General features: G+C 40.4%; 1 pseudogene; it reads left to right on the top strand.

Annotated features, from left to right (window-relative positions):
* Positions 1-15,939, top strand: part of LOC103276198 — a 16,206-nt pseudogene extending 267 nt beyond the window's left edge.
* Positions 15,940-16,483: the final 544 nt, after the last annotated feature.

Below are 16,483 nucleotides of genomic sequence, written 5' to 3'. Positions count from 1 at the left end.
AGATGCCATTTTAATCATTGTCCTGAGACTCGACCTGCATTTTCTCTGTAATCAAACCAGGAAAAAAGACTGAAGTATAAGAACCGATTTCTTGAATAGCAAACACGGCTCAATTTTCCAAAGAAACACAAAAATTCCCAATGTAATAACAATCTTAATTTTAGAGGCTTTAATAGTTGCTTGGGACTAAGCCAAAGCCTCAGGTTGGGGACTGAAGACTTCGAAGTCCACCGACGTGCTAAACTTGCATCGTGGAATGAAGTAATTAATTATTTAAATAATGAAGAAAGAAAATCAAGTATACATTTTCTCTCTCTCTCTCTCTCTCTCTCCCCACCCCCCCTCTTTCTTTTTCTGAGTTGGAGTCTCACTCTGTCGCCCAGACTGGAGTGCAGTGGCCGCTCCCGGCCACCGCAGCCTCGACCTGCTGGGCTCCGGCCATCCTTCCGTCTCAGCCTTCCGAGTAGCTGGAACTACAGGCACACGCTACCACGTCCGGCTGATTTTTTTTATTTTTAAATTTTTTTATTTATTGTAGAGATGAGGTCTCGCTGCCCAGGTGGGTCTCGAACGCTCTGGCTCAGGCAATCCACTCACCTCAGCCTCCCAAAGGCGCGGGATTACAGGTTGAGCAATCGAGCCCAGCTTACATTTTCTAATTCTAACCTAAGATAAGTAGGAGTAAGCACCATTGCCTTCTTTTGCCCACTTTTACTCAGCAATTAACATGTTGGTTAAGAATATGCCACCTGGTCACTCGGATTGTGATGGGCACAATTAAAGAAGACCCACCTGGGCGGCGAAACCTCATCTCTACAATAAATCAAAAAATTAGCCGGGCGTGGTAGCGCATGCCTGTAATTCTGGCTACTTGGAAGACTGAGGCGGAAGGATCGCCAGAGCCCAGCAGGCTCTGCGGTGGCCGGGAGCGGCCACTGCACTCCAGTCTGGGCGACAGAGTGAGACTCCAACTCAAAAAAAAAAAAAAAAAAAAAAAAGAAGCCACCAGGGATGTAAGATAGCAAGTAGCTGGGGTTCACAACAGATGATCCAGGATGCCCTTGGTGAGGAAGTGACTTGGAAGCCAAAAACTGAAGCAGGAGAATAAGCCAGCCCATTGGAGAGATTGGGGGAGAACATTCTCGGATGGGAACAGCAGGTGCAAAGGTTCAGAGGTGGGGAAGAGTAGCTCTGTCTTTGGTGAATGACACAGTGGGGAAGGAGTCAGGGAAAAGTAGGGGAACCACAAAAATTGGACAATTCTGTATTATTTAATTTATTGGGAGGCATTTTACTAAGTATTTTCAGGGCTACAAAGATTAAGATGTAGTCCTTGCCTTCAACAACAAAAGATTATTATTTCCTTAGCATAGATTAATTCTAGAAATCAATGGATAGATACACTGTAGCTTTATGATGCTGATAATATATCTCAAATTTACCTAAACAAATAAACAAACGAAAAAAATTTTTTTTCTTTAAGACACAGATGGTCAGATTTCTAAAGATATAGACTTGAGCCACACCAGGAAGCTGAACATTGTCCCAAGACCTGCAGTTTGTTTATTTATTTATGAGTCATGGTCTCACTCTGTCACTCAGGCTGAAGTGCAGTGGCAATATCATGGCTCACCACAGCCTCGACCTACTTGGCTTAGGTGATCCTTCCATCTCACCATCCCAAGTAGCTGAGACTATAGGGTTGTGCCACCATGTTCAGCTAATTTTTTTGATTTTCTTTTTTGTAAAGACAAGATCTTGCTATGTTGCCCAGACTGGTCTTGAACTCCTGGGAAAGTAATTCTTCTACCTTGGCCCCCGCCCCCGCCCAAGTGCTGGGATTACAGACATAAGCCACAGTGCCTGACCTCAGACTCACATTTCTTAGAAACACAGACCTGGGCTATTTCTACTAAGAGAAACCAACTTTTAGACAGGAAGAGAGATGATTTTTAGATGTTTTGACAGTTCCTGGTATCTTTTATTTCAACCCTTTGGCCATGCTTTAGTTTTTTTATTCCTACATCCATATTTTTCACATATAAAACATTATTGGCATATATTTTCTTTATTGGAATTGAAGATAATTTTTAAAATTTTTGTTTTTTAAATTGACAAATAACTGTATATGTTTGTGGAGAACAATATATTTTGATCTATGTATACATTATACAAATATTTGATCAAGCTAACTAACATATCAACTTATCCTTTTTGTGAAGAGAATGTTAAAAGTCTATTCTTTTAGCAATTTTGAAAAATACATTATTATTAATGGTGGTCAGTGCAATAGCTCATTGAAACTTATTCCTGCCATCTAATTGAAACTTTGTATGGGGCACTGTGGCTCATGCCTGTAATCCCAGTACTTTGGGAGACTGAGGCAGGAGAGTCGCTTGAGGCCAGGAATTCAAGACTAGCCTGGGCAACATAGTGAGACTCTGTCTTTACAAAAAAATTAAAAAATAAAAATGAAAAATGAAAAATGAAAAAGAAACTTTATACTCTTTGATTAACATCTTCACTTTCCCCATCTCTCTCACTTCCCCCTAGACTCTGGTAACCACCTTTCTACTGTCTGTTTCCAAGTGAGATCATAAGTATTTGCCTTTCTGTGTGTTGGCATATATCTCCTTTTCCTTTGGTTTTCCCTTTGCTGTTTATGTCCAAAGACTGATTGATGAAAAGTTAACAGTTCTCTAGTTAACATATTAAATAGACTTTTATTCCTCCTGCCAATGTTGAAGCAACTAATTATCAGCCCTGTTTGGGAGCAAAGAAAGTTGACCTCAGATAGACCAATAGAGCCCTTCAAAGAGAAAATGAAGTGGGGTCTCCCATCTCCCTCAGTTCCAGGCCAATCTGTTATAATTGCTTGAGAACAAGGACTCAAGTATTTGGAGTCTTCACTGATGCAGAGCCTCAGAAATAATGATTACAGCAAATCAGGGCTCATGAATATGCAGCTTATTTCTGCTTTGAGACACTTGAGTTATCTAAATTAAAAATATAAAATTATGGATTGCAAAGAAAGCGGCAGAGACTTTTTTTATTTTAACAATTGGAAAATATCACTGGAAATGAAGTCTTCCTGCCAACATGAAGCACATAATAATCATGCCAGGAAAAGGATGTTTTTCTAAATGCTTGTTTAAAATAGATTTTTTTCCCCCAAAAAATTATGTTTAAAGATAGACTACGGAAGTTTTAATTCATGTGATTTTTCTCTTTGTGGATTTCATCTTCAGGGTTATCCATTTTGAGACAGAGTCTAACACCACCATCTCATTCACAAGATGTTCCCTATAGTCAGCATCTACCCTCAGAAACCCTGAAATTGAGGCTGGATATTGATGCTCTTTGTTTTCCAAGGTCTTTACCTTTTTTCTAGAATCTCCTCCATGTTCCTAAGCCTGGTCTGTCAAATACCTTCTATTCTACTAGACTTTACCTCCCAGGTCTTACCTCCATGCTTTAACCCTTATCTCTGCCCCCTTCTGGTTCAATAAGCGGATTCATTTGATATTCTATCCAGGATCTTGTGAGGTAGTATGGTTAATAAACAAGTGTGTGTGTGAATGTTCATAATTTTTCAGGCTCTTGTCTTTTTTAAAGTTAAATTTGCAAACTCCATTTTCTTTTTTTTTTTGCCTTTAAATTTTTTATTTTAAAATTGTGGGGTACAATTCAGTTAGGTATACAAATATTCATTGTGCAGGTATCCTTGTTGATGAGGTGTGCCACCCCTTCACCAGAGAATTTCTCACTACTGTCAATCCCACTTCCCTGCCCCACCCACACCCCTGCAGTTTCCCTCTACTGTCAATCTTTTTCTTATAGTATTAAGATAGTTGTTCAAGGTCCACCTATGAGTGAGAACATGTGATACTCAGTTCTTTGTTTCTATGAAAGATCACTCAGTATTATAGACTCTAAGTCCATTTTCAAACGTCTGAGCTTGCAACACCAGGTGCCTGATCACATGATAACTATCAGATGTAAAGACACATAACTAAAATAACTTTCAGGCCAAAACTTAAATCTGATAAGCAAATTCAGCAAAGTTGTAGGATATAAAAATTAACACACAAAAATCAGTAGCTTTCTCAGGAGAAACCAGTAGGGGTGAGGAGCATTTCTTTTCCTTTTTTCTTTTTGAGTCATGGTCTCACTTTGTTGCCCAGGCTGGAGTGCAGTGGCATGACCACAGTTCACTGCAGCCTCAATTTCCAGGGCTTGGGCAATCCTTCAGCCTCAGCCTCCTAAGTACCTGCGGCTACAAGTACACATCACCACACCTGGCTAATTTTTTCTATTTTTTGTAGAGACAGGGTCTCACTATGTTGCCTAGGCTTGTCTTGAAAACTTCTGGGCTCATGCAATTCTCTCACCTCGGCCTCCCAAAGTGCTGAGCTTATAGGTGTGAGTCACTGTGCCTGACAAAAATCAGTAGCATGAACTAGCTGGAAAAAAAAAAAATCAAAAAAGTAATTCTATTTACAATAATTACAAAAAAGGGAATAAATTTAAATAAGAACATGGAAAGACCTCTACAAGAAAAACTATAAAACAATGATCAAAGAAATGGAAGAGGACACAAACAAATTGAAAAACCTCCTGTGTTCATGGAAAAGAAGAATTAATATTGTTAAAATGGCCAATTACCCAAAGCAATCTATAGATTCGATACAGTACTTATCAAAATACCAATGCCATTGTTTTGAATGCATGGGTTGGCGCATCTACCATGCTCTGCATTCTCGCGTGAGCTTCTGCAATTGGATAAACAGCCACATTTTCTAACAAAAACATAACAGAGACAAGACAGGACCACGTATTTCTCCTAGAACCCTTGTTTCCTGAATGATGCAAAAATCCAGGACCCTGTTTTACAGCTATGCCTGCTTGTGACTCCAGTTGAGGTCAGAATGGCAATAAATCCCATAATTCCCAGACCAAGGACCAATTGATAACTGCCTTCACCGCATCTTGCTTTCCTCCTACCTACTAGAAACACAATTGAATTTCATGCTCAGATTGACCAAAGAATAGGTAGCTAGGGACCATATAGTTTTGCCAAAACTGTACACTGGCTTATACAAAAAACTGGCTGGAGTTATGCAGTCAGGGATATCAGGTTTATAATTCCTCACTAAAGCTTTGAATTATTTTTCTTGACCAGATGGAATACTGACACATCTGAAACAAAAATTTGAGGAATCTTAGTCTCCTAGGCAGATACTGAATCCCAATTCTGCATGATATATATACTATTATAGAGAGTGAGGATTGCTACTTTTGTATTTCCAAAACTATCTCTACTTTCCCCACCCCCACTACTTGCATAAGAAGAAACAGTAACCCACATAGAACTGAGAAGGAGGATTAGGTCATATAATAAAACTAGAACCAGTTTGCTTAGCAACAGTCTCAGATTGGGAGAGGAAAATCCCAGTCTTTTCTAGTCTCTTCTTTTTGGGCTAACAGGGAGAAATGGGGGTGTGAGGTCTTTTTGGTCAAAGGGTATCTAAATCCTTTTACTTAAAATCAGGGTTAACTTCACAATGACCAGCTGATGTTGAGTGTTAAGACTACTATCTAGATAATTTAGGAATCAGAAAGAAATCTAATTTTTCTGAATAAAACATAGTGTAATTTTGGATTTGTGTTATGAAGGCAGTTACTTTAATTTCTGATTTTTATTTTGTCTGGAGAGAATAGACTAAACCTTTTGTCAGAAGTAAATGCAATAATAAAAGATTAAAGTTGTTATCAGAGGTAGTGTGCTTCCTCTTTCTTTTCTAACATGTGACTTCTTGCTTAATATATTTGTTTTCTGGGGCTGGCCATAACAAAGTTCTACAAACTGGGTGACTTATGCCGAAGGTCCTTAACCTTTTTGGCATCAGGGACTGGTTTCATGGAAGACTATTTTTCCATGGAAGGGCAGGGGAATTATAAGGCATTAGATTCTCATGAGGAGCTCAAAACCTAGATCCCTTGCATGCAGTTCACAATAGAGTTTGTGCTCCTATGAGAATCTAATGCCACAGCTGATCTGACAGGAGTTGAGCTCTGCTTGCCTGCTGCTCACCTCCTGCTGTGCAACCCAGTTTCTAACAGGCCATGGACCAGTAGTGGTTCATGGCATGGGGGTTGGGGACCCCTGGCTTATACAACAGAAACATCATTTCACAGTTCTGGGGGTTAGAAATCCACAATTAAGGCCTGGCGCAGTGGCTCATGACTGTAATTTCAGTCTAGGTGGCAGGATTGCTTGAGCCCAGGAATTTGAGACCAGCCTAGGCAACATAGCAAGACCTCTACAAAAAATAAAAAAATTAGCTGGGCGTGTTGCCATGCATCTGTAGTCCCAGCTACTCAGGAGGCTGAGGTAAGAGGATCACCTGAACCCAGCAGGTTGAGGCTGCTATAAGCCATCGCAGCCTCGAATTGCTGGGCTCTGGCGATCCTTCCGCCTCAGCCTTCTGAGTAGCCGGAATTACAGGCGCACGCTACCACGACCGGCTAGTTTTTTTTTATTTTATTGTAGAGATGAGGTCTCACCTGCCCAGGCGGGTCTTGAACCTGCGGGCTCAGACAATCCACTCACCTCAGCCTCCCAAGGCATGGGATTACAGGCTGAGCCACCGAACCCGGCTTCTTTTCTTTTTTTTGAGTTGGAGTCTTACTCCAACTCTGTCATCCAGGCTGGAGTGCAGTGGCATTTTCATGGCCATCCCCCAGTTTCTACTTGCTGGGCTCAGGCGATCCTTCTGCCTCAGCCTTCTAAGTAGATGGAACTACAGGTGTGTGCTACCATGCCCAGCTAATTTTTTTATTGTAGTGATGAGGTCTCACCAAGCTGTTCTTGAACCTGCAGGCTCAGGCAATCCCCTCACCTTGGTCTCCCAAAGTGCTGGGATTACAGGTTTGAGCAACCAAGCCCAGCCTATTTTCCTCTTTTAACTTGAAATCAATGAGTTAGAATTTATCCATATCTATCCAGCATTGTGTTGAAACTGTGGTGCTTTTTCCTATCTGGAAAGTAGAACTGTATGGACAGCTGGCTTCAGAGTTTGCATAGAGTACATAATCCAACTTATGTAACCCATTGTGTTTGCAAAAACTGCACTGCAGTTTTTGGGAGGGAATGAGATGTTTGGGAATAAAATCTGTTGTGCAGGAGTGGAAAATTTATCTACTTCTCACATTATTTTTGTTGTCTATATTTTTATTTTGCTTTCTGAAGAATTATATATCCTTGCTTGAGTGTTTTTACCTTTGCTGCATATGTCAGAAATGTAGACATGGTGAGTTCTGTTCAAGGTCTATTCACTGATCTTTATGTGATATGAAAAGTTGTTTAACTCTTCCAGGATTATGATTTTTAAAGTCTAGAGTTAGTCTAGATTTAGGTAGAATGAGGAAAGAGGATATGAGGAATACAAATTACGAATCCTTTAAAATTGTGAGGGTCCATTGTTCAAATTGCAATTCTGCAAACAAAGTTAGTTATTATATCCATGTGCTGGGCATTTTTTTTAAAAAGAAAACACTTTCATCCTGCTTCTGATTTATAACACTGTTCCTTCATCTTTAGTAGGAATTGTCATTACTTTTACTTCATAACAAGTGGTTCTAGCCTGCGGGTTTGAGACCTGCCTGGGCAACGAGACCTCATCTCTACAATAAATCAAAAAATCAGCCAGGCATGATAGCGCATGCCGGTAATTCCGGCTACTCGGAAGGCTGAGGCGGAAGGATCACCGGAGCCCAGCAGGTCGAGGCTGCGGTGGCCGGAGCGGCCACTGCACTCCAGTCGGGCGACAGAGTGAGACTCCAACTCAAAAAAAAAAAAAACACAAAAAAACAAGTGGTTCTGTTGGGGCTGCAGATTATATTAACTCACTTTTTGTGACACTGGTCAATCATATTACCCTGTCATCAATGATTGGATTAAGGGTGGGGATATGAGCAAGTTAGCCAATCAGAGATTTTCTCTGGGTTTTTAAATATTAGTAAGGAAGGGTGGTGGGGGTGGGGAGGGTGAAGAAACTCACTTTTCTCTGGGTTTATTAAGTAATGGCCGGAACAACATCAGGGTGGAAGACTCTGCTTAGTAGGAAAGAATAAGACAACACACAGAGGGAAGGAGAGAGAATGAAAGAGAAAATAAAAATATTGATTAAACTCTTGGAGGTCAGTTTCATGTGTCAACTTTTGGGTTTTATGAATTAAGTTCTCCCATTGCTTATGCTGGTTTCAATTGGTATTCTGTAAGTTGCACCAAAAATAGTCTTTTTCTAATGTAGTCCATAAAAAGCAAAGGCAATAATACATAATTAAAAGTTCAGGGACTCTGCACTGGCAACAAAAACCTGCAGGTAGCAATAATCTGAAAGGTGTTGGGAAGTAATGTATTTCTTATATTTTATTTTTAGAATCGAAGCTAATATTTTTAATACAGTTATTCTTCCCACTGACTGCCTTGGATTTGACTTCTGTTTATTTTTTGTGTCTCCCCATAATTTGAGTGAATCTTTAGCCCAGTATCTAGGATTCTCAAAAGTCCTCTGGAAGAGAGAAGTTTTTAAAGTTTATGCTATAGAATCCAAAGTTCTTGTTTCTATTTATCTTTTAAGGCCAGATGAGAAGTCACAATCCTTGTGAACTCTTCTGTAGTTAGTTAGAAATGCATCTATACTTGTGCCCTATAGTGCCCTATGTCTTAAACACCCCAAACCCATTCTGCCTTCTGTTATGTGTTCCAGTGTTGTGTAATGTGTAATTTGTCACTCAAAATGAATGCATTAAAACAACTACAATTTTATTACATGTCATCATCTTGCGGTTAAGAATTTGAATAGAACTTAGGGAATTGTTCCTCTCTTCTTGTTGTTGTCTGAGGTCAGTTGATGGCATTTAGCTGGTCTGTCTAGAAGGTCCAAGACAGCTTCATTCACTTGCCTGTACCCAAAAGGATTTCTGTTGCTGGTGTATCTTTTTTGTCCTTTCAGGATCTGTTTTCTCTTTCCTTTTGGGTTTATGCTTTAAAAAAAATCCCTGTCCTGTTATTTTAGCAAGGTTTCTGGAAGGAGCATGTGTTCAATCTAGTATTTTTGCTCAGAAGTCCCCCAAACCTAGTTTACAATGTACTTTCACATTTAGCTTCTATTTTCTCTTTACAAGAGCCTTGCAGATATTACTCCTCCATCTTTTAAGATATGAAAACTAAAACAGACAAAATAAATGTTTTGGTAGACAAGTCATTTTGATTGCAAGAAAAAGAAACCCACTCAAGCCAGTGATGGTAAATACCACATTTTCATTTCCTTTAAATATCTTCATCAGTCCCCAGGCTCATACTTGTGGTCTTTGAGGGTGGCTCTGGGTGCACTATCTGGATTGTTCTTATTTCTAGGGTCCAGGTGTTCATTAGGATTCCCAGATAAAATACAAGATCCCCAATTAAATTTGACTTTCATGCAAATCAAAACCACAATGAGATACCATCTCACACCAGTCAGAATGGCTATTATTAAAAAGTCAAAAAACAGCAGATGCTGACGAGGCTGTGGAGAAAATGAAATGCTTGTACACTGCTTGTGGGAATGCAATCTAGTTAATCCCCTGTGGAAAGCAGTTTGGAGATTTCTCAAAGAACTAAAATAGATTTACCATTACACCCAGCAATCCCACTACTGCTTATATACCCAAAGGAGCATAAAGAATTCTACCAAAAAGACATCTATACTTGTATGTTTATCACAACACTATTTAGAACAGCAAAAACATGGAACGAATGTAGATGCCCATCAGTGGTGGACTGGATAAAGAAAATGTGGTACATATACACCATATAATATTACACAGCCATAAAAATGAATGAAATCATTTCATTTGCAGTAATATGGATGTAGCTGGAGGCCATTATTCTAAGCGAATTATCATGGAAACATAAAACTGAATATTGCATGTTCTCACACATAAGTGGGAACTAAATACTGTACACACACAGGTACAAGGATAGGAACAACAGTCATTGGGCACTACTAAAGAAGGGAGGGAAGAAGGGGAAATAAGAGCTGCTTACCATGAGGGATGAGGGGGCGGGCTCATCAGAAGCCCAAACCTCGACATCACTCAATATACCTATGTAACAAATCTTAGCATGTACCCCTGGTTCTAAAATAAAATAAAACAAAAAATTTGAATTTCAGATATACAACAAATAATTTTTTAAATAAAGATATACTTCAAATACATTATGACATACTGTACTTATTCTTAAAAAAAAATTCTTGTTTATCTGTAATTCACATTTAGTTGGGCCTCCAAAATATTTACTGAATTTGGTAACTCTAGTCTACATAGGTCAGTACAAGGTTCATTCTTGTGAGGACTGGTTGAGTTTTATGAGAAAAATGCAGAAAATATTCTTTGGTCTTGGCTACTGACTTTTTCTAAACCTGGAATCATTATTTAGGAAAATCCTAAGGGGAAGGGAATGTGTTCTCTTTTTTAAAGCTTTTTACCTTTACCCTTTTTTTCCCCCTTTTTCTTTCTTTCTTTTTTTTTTTTTCAGTTGGAGTCTCACTCCCTCGCCCAGGCTGGAGTGCAGTGGCACATTTATGGCCACAGCAGCCCTGACCTGCTGAGCTCAGGCAATCCTTCCGCCTCAGCCTTCCAAGCAGCTGGAACCACAGGCGCACGCTGCTACGTTTGGCTTTTTATTTTTATTTTTGATTTATTGTAGAGATGTGGTCTCACCAAGTTGCCTAGGCTGTTCTCAAACCCGTGGGCTCAGGCATTCCTCTCACCTTGGCCTCCCAAAGTGCTGGGATTATAGGTGTGAGCCACCTCCCTGGCCACCTTTGCTTCTTACCATTGTAAATAACTTGAGTAATCGTCAAGCTACTTTCCAGTGACATGTGACTGTCATGCATCATCATCAAAATAATAGCTGTCATTTTGTCAGCTGTTACTATATTATCTCATTTAATTCTTAGCCTAACAGTAGGAAATATTAGCATAATTTTATTTTACAAGCTGGGAGGCTGCAGTTCATAAAGCTTAAATGACTTGCTGAAGACTAGTTACTAAGTGACTGAAGGAAAGTGGAACAATAATGCCCCAGTTTTTTCCTGAGAGTGGAATTTTGTTGAGAAAGAAGGAAAAAAAGACTGAAATTAGTTCGTTGCGTTTTATTGTGAATATGTTGGAAAGTTTCCTTTTTCCATGGCTGTAGAGTTTTATTTGGTTTTGGCCACAGACAAAATTTAGGCCTCTGAGTTCCTTGGCCCTTCTGCCCTTTTGACACGATATCACCTCTCCTCTCTTCATGGCTCATTTTTGCAACCTGCTTGGACAAATACAAATGCCAAAATAGAAGATAGCTAACAAACCCAGAAGATATTGACTTATACGCATTCTTCCACAGAACAATGATGAGTAGCTCTATTCTGTGGGATGAAATCTGAAAGAACTCACTCTATTCATTGCTCAAAGCAATTGATTCACTCTTGAGAAAGCAGGCTGGTAGTTGAAGTGTGTTTACACAGTGACTCAGCCTCAGCCTGGAATTGGGTAACAGGTCTTTATTATCTTTACCTTCTTTCGTAAAAACAAAACAATAAAAACAAAAAACTAAGTTCTTACAGTGGAATGTTTGTAGCATTTAGAGGTCTCTGGAAAAACTTCAGGTGTTGTTTATCATTTTTAAAGATCCCCAGTATGACTTTTTCATTTAATCCTCCATCACTAAAAGAAAAAACATGCAATTTTTATTTCTTACTCAAATCTATCACCTAGGTACTTCTCTGAGCCTAGTGTAGCATGTGTGTATGTGTTTACACTAATAAGCTCAAATAGGGCCTACTGTGGGATAATATTTTGGTAGCCACATCTCACGCCCCAACTTTCTTTTTCTTTTTTTGAGTGAGAGTCTCACTCTGTTGCTCAGGCTAGAGTGCAGTGGCATAATCACGGTTCACTGCAGCCTCGACCTCCTGGGCTCTGGTGATCCTTCCGTCTCAACCTCCCGAGTAGCTGGGAATACAGTTGTGTGCCACCATGCCAGGCTAATTTTTTTATTTTATGTAGAGACAAGGTCTTGTTGTGTTGCCCAGGCTGATCTGGAACTACTGGATTCAGCAATCGTCCCACCTCAGCCTCCCAAAGTGCTGGGATTACAGGCATGAGCCGCTGCACCTGGCCTCTTTCCCCAAATCTTAACAAACTTTTTTTCCCTACAATTTGAGTCTGTGATTGAAAATAGGGGAAAAGACTTGAAAGTCTTTAAACAAAGAAATATTAAATTATATTCCAATGAGTAGGAACATTGGGCTTCTTTATAATAGGCATGTTATGTCTCTGTGTTGAATAACCACAGCTATTCTGAATATGTCTCTGCTTTTGGGGACACTGAAAAAAATGCTAAGGATAGCTCAGACTTTGGCACTAGACACCTCTGTGACTTTGAGCAATTTATGTAGCATCATAAGATTACAGTTTTCTCATTTCCAAAGAAGACTTGGATTAGTTCAGTATTTCCCAACCTCAGTTATCTGCTTATCTTTCATTTTGGGGAGTCATATGCCATCATATTATAGATATAATATAAGTTTATTACTAAGCTAATATTTTTGGGAAAAAGTATGCTCTCTCTCTTTTTCTCTCTCTTCTTCTTTTTTTCTTTCTTTTTTTTGAGTTGGGGGCTTAATCTGTCACCCAGGCTGGAGTGCAGTGGCACGATCATGGCTCACTGCAGATTCAATCTCCTGGGCTCAGGCGATCCTCCCACCTCGGCTTCCCTTTTTTCTCTCTCCTTTTAATTGAGGTAAGTATATGAGAAATGAACGTCAGGTGTGAAGAAGGTTGGTGAAGACAACAGCCAGGAGATAGTAAGTGCAGCCTAAGGAGAGGCCAAGGCAGAAGGAAGTGGCTCTGAGGCTGGAGGTCAGAAAATAGAGGGAAGAGTTTAAGGGAACAGTAAAGGGACAGACAGAGCTGGGCTTTCTGGCAATTCTTTTGACAAAAGAAGTTTGGGCCCAGGGTAGAAAGAATGAAATTTGAGAGTAGGCAGGTCTATGACTAAAGAGGGTGCTAAATTGAAGAGTTGCCGGCAGGGGTGTAGGAAAGAGGAATTTTAGGAAGTAGGGCTGTTGCCTGCTCCATGGTAAATCATACTATGCTGTCCCTCAGCCACCTTTTTTACTAAACACCCCCCACTCCTGCTGGAACATCAGGTCACAGTCTTATGCCTCCAGACTGCTGGTCTCTGAGACTTCACCCATTACAGACCCTTTTTAGGAAAGGCAGGAGCCAAAGGAAAGCCCAGCATGGCAGTTGAGGCCCAGGAAGGCAGCTGAGTTGGTGAAGGATGGGAGGGTTCAAGGGGGATGTGGAAGAGAGAACCCAGGTTTTTGAATAGGTTTGTGTTCTAAAGAATGCTTTCTGTTCTACTATTCTATTTCTCTGTGAACTGTTGTCAATCACTATAGGAAAATGAATTCTTAAAAAATTGAAAAAAAGTTTTTTTTAGAGACAAGATCGGGTTATGTTGCTCACAGTCTGGTCTTGAACTCCTAGGCTCAAGTGATTCTCCCACTTCTGTCTTCCTACGTGCTGGAATTACAGGCCTGAGCCACTGCACCAGGATTCTCAATGAAAAAGGTCATCTGTAGGATGCTTGTTCCATGCCATTAATTTTATAAACTTTCAAATCAGGGGAAAAAATGACTTGTATATTTTCACTTATGGCAATTTTCTTTATCACTATTATTTCAAGTAACATAGTTTTCTTTTGTTGCGCTCTTACTTTTAAGTGACTAAAAAGCTAATTGTAGAAACTAAAGATTGGCTTAAATAGAACTTGGCTTTTTGTGGTGGAATGTGCTCAATCTTGAAGTTAGATGGCATAGATTTTGGTTTTGATGCTACCAAATCTCCAAATCTCAGTTTCTATCAATGTATACTCATCATAATAAAATAACAATATGATCATAATGCCACCTTATATCATTGTCGAGAAGGAAAATAAAAGATTAGGACATATGTGACAATATTTTGTTAAGAGCAAGGTACTTGGAGAAAGTTTTATTTTGTGCTGGGAATAGATGCTGTCATCGGGTCTTTCTCTAAGAACAAAACAGAATTTGGGTATTCATGGTATTTACGTGGTTGATACATACTATCACACTGCGGATTTGAATTACAAATCTGATTTGGCAATCTTTTCCTAATGAATGAATACAAAGATTGCCAAATATCTACTCATGTTGTACTTTACTATTAAATTCTGGAGCCGGGCAAGGTGGCTCAATCCTGTAATCCTAGTTTTGGGAGGCCGAGGCAAGAGGATTGCCTGCGTCCGGGGATTCGAGACCAGCCTGGGCAACTTGGTGAGATCTAGCCTCTACAATAAATCAAAAAATTAGCCAGGCGTCGTAGTGCAAACCTGTAGTCCATCTACTTGGAAGGCTGAGGCGGAAGGATTGCCAGAGCCCAGCAGGTAGAGGTTGCAGTGGTCGTGAGCGTGCCACTGCACTCCAGCCTGGGCGACAGAATGAGACACCAACTCAAAAAAAAAAAGAAAGGAAATTCTGGCATCTGACTTGTCTAATATTCCACCAGCATTCAAATGAAATAGCTGCTATGGAAACTACTAGTTAATTAACAAATATTTATTGAGTGTTTATTCTTGGTAAAGCAATTTTATAAAATTGAGCATGCAGTTGCTTGAGGTGAGGCCCACTGCACACAGTCGTGCAGCACAGCACAGCACAGGGTATCATCAATGTGGACCAGGATGCAGTGGTGCTGCCTAAAGGTAGGCAATATGGTGGCCAGCTGTAGGTTGAAATGTCTATTTTTCTGGTTTAGCAATTAAAGCCTGAGTACTTTTTAAGCTTTGTCTCAAAAAGTCTTTTCTTTTATAGACAACAAGAATAACTTGTATTTGGAAGTTGATTTTTAAAGAAAGTCTACATTTCGATGGAAACGTATCTAGTAGGGATTTTTGTAACCTAATATGAAATTTGTGAAGAAATTAAAATTCATCAAGCGCGTTCAGCGGTCCTGCGGATCTGTGTCTTACTTCAACAGTGTTTGGAAGGAACAGACCCGGGGACACCCCCTCTCTTCCAGCTTCCCACTGCCCTCCGATCTCCTCTCCACTTGCAACCTCCGAGACCACCTTCTCGGCCACCTCCTGTTTCTGGGACCAGCGACCACCGTCTTTGCGGTTAGCTCCTTCTTGCCGACCAACCATCAGCTCCCAGGTTCGCCAGAATTATTCCACCGAGGTGGAGGCAGCCGTCCGCCGCATGGTCAGTTTGCATCTGCCAGCCTCCTGCATCTACCTCTCTCCGTGCTTCTATTCGACCTCCACGATGTGGCTCTGGAAGGCATGGGCCACTTTTTCTGTGAATTGGCGGAGGAGAAGCACGAGGGCGCAGAGCGCCTCTTGAAGCTGCAAAACCAGCGTGGCAGTCGTACCCTCTTCTGGGATATCCAGAAGCCCTCTCAAAATGAGTGGGGTAAAACCCTGGATGCCATGGAGGTCGCCGTGACCTTGGAGAAGAGCCTAAACTGAGCCCTTTTGGACCTTCATGCCCTGGGATCCACAGACCCCTATCTCTGGGACTTCCTGGAGAACCGCTTCCTAGATGAGGAAGTGAAACTCATCAAGAAGATGGGTGATCACCTGACCAACCTTCCGCAGGCCGGCCGGCCGAGTCTGGCCTGGGCGAGTATCTCTTCGAAAGGCACCACTCACCCTCGAGCACCACTAGGAGCCCAGCGGCCTCTGGGGGGCCCCTCTCAAATTGTCAGGGCTTCTTCTGCCTGAGCCTCCCCTTCCAGCCACTAGACAACTTTTTAACCGCCCTGGACCAAAATAAAAATAAAGATTTTTGCAGCAAAATAAATAAATAAATAAATAAATAAATAAATAAATAAATAAGTAACTAAAGTTCATCAAAACTTTGTTTCAAATTCATCAGAACTTTCTTTTTTTAATCCAATAAACATTTTTTTTTCCTGGAAAGGGCTTAAGCAAGAGATAATTGACTAAACTCACCTAAAATTTCTAATCTGAATGTGATTATTTTCTTCTAAAGGCAGGGCAAGAAATCAGAGATATTTTGAATTTTATTTTATTTTAATGTATCATTTGAAAAATCAGGGTCTCACTCTGTCACCCAGACTAGAGTGCAGTGGCACGATCACAGCTTACTGCAGCCTCAAACTTCTGAGCTTAAGTGATTCTCCTGCTTCAGCCTCCTGAGAAGCCGGGACTATAGGTGTGTACCACCAAGTTCAGTAATTTTTTGATTTTTTCTTTTTTTTTTTTAGAGATGAGGTCTTGCTATGTGGTCTAAACTGGCCTCAAACTCCTGGGTTCAAGCAATTCTCCTGCCTTGGTCTCCCAAAGTGGGAAAATTATAGGTGTGAGCCACAGCACCTGACCCAGAATATT

This window comes from Carlito syrichta, unplaced genomic scaffold (assembly GCF_000164805.1).
Source record: "Carlito syrichta isolate Samal-C Ts95f unplaced genomic scaffold, Tarsius_syrichta-2.0.1 Scaffold315958, whole genome shotgun sequence".
NCBI lineage: Eukaryota > Metazoa > Chordata > Mammalia > Primates > Tarsiidae > Carlito > Carlito syrichta.
Note: the sequence above shows the minus strand (reverse complement) of the source record. Positions and strands in the feature narration are given on the sequence as shown.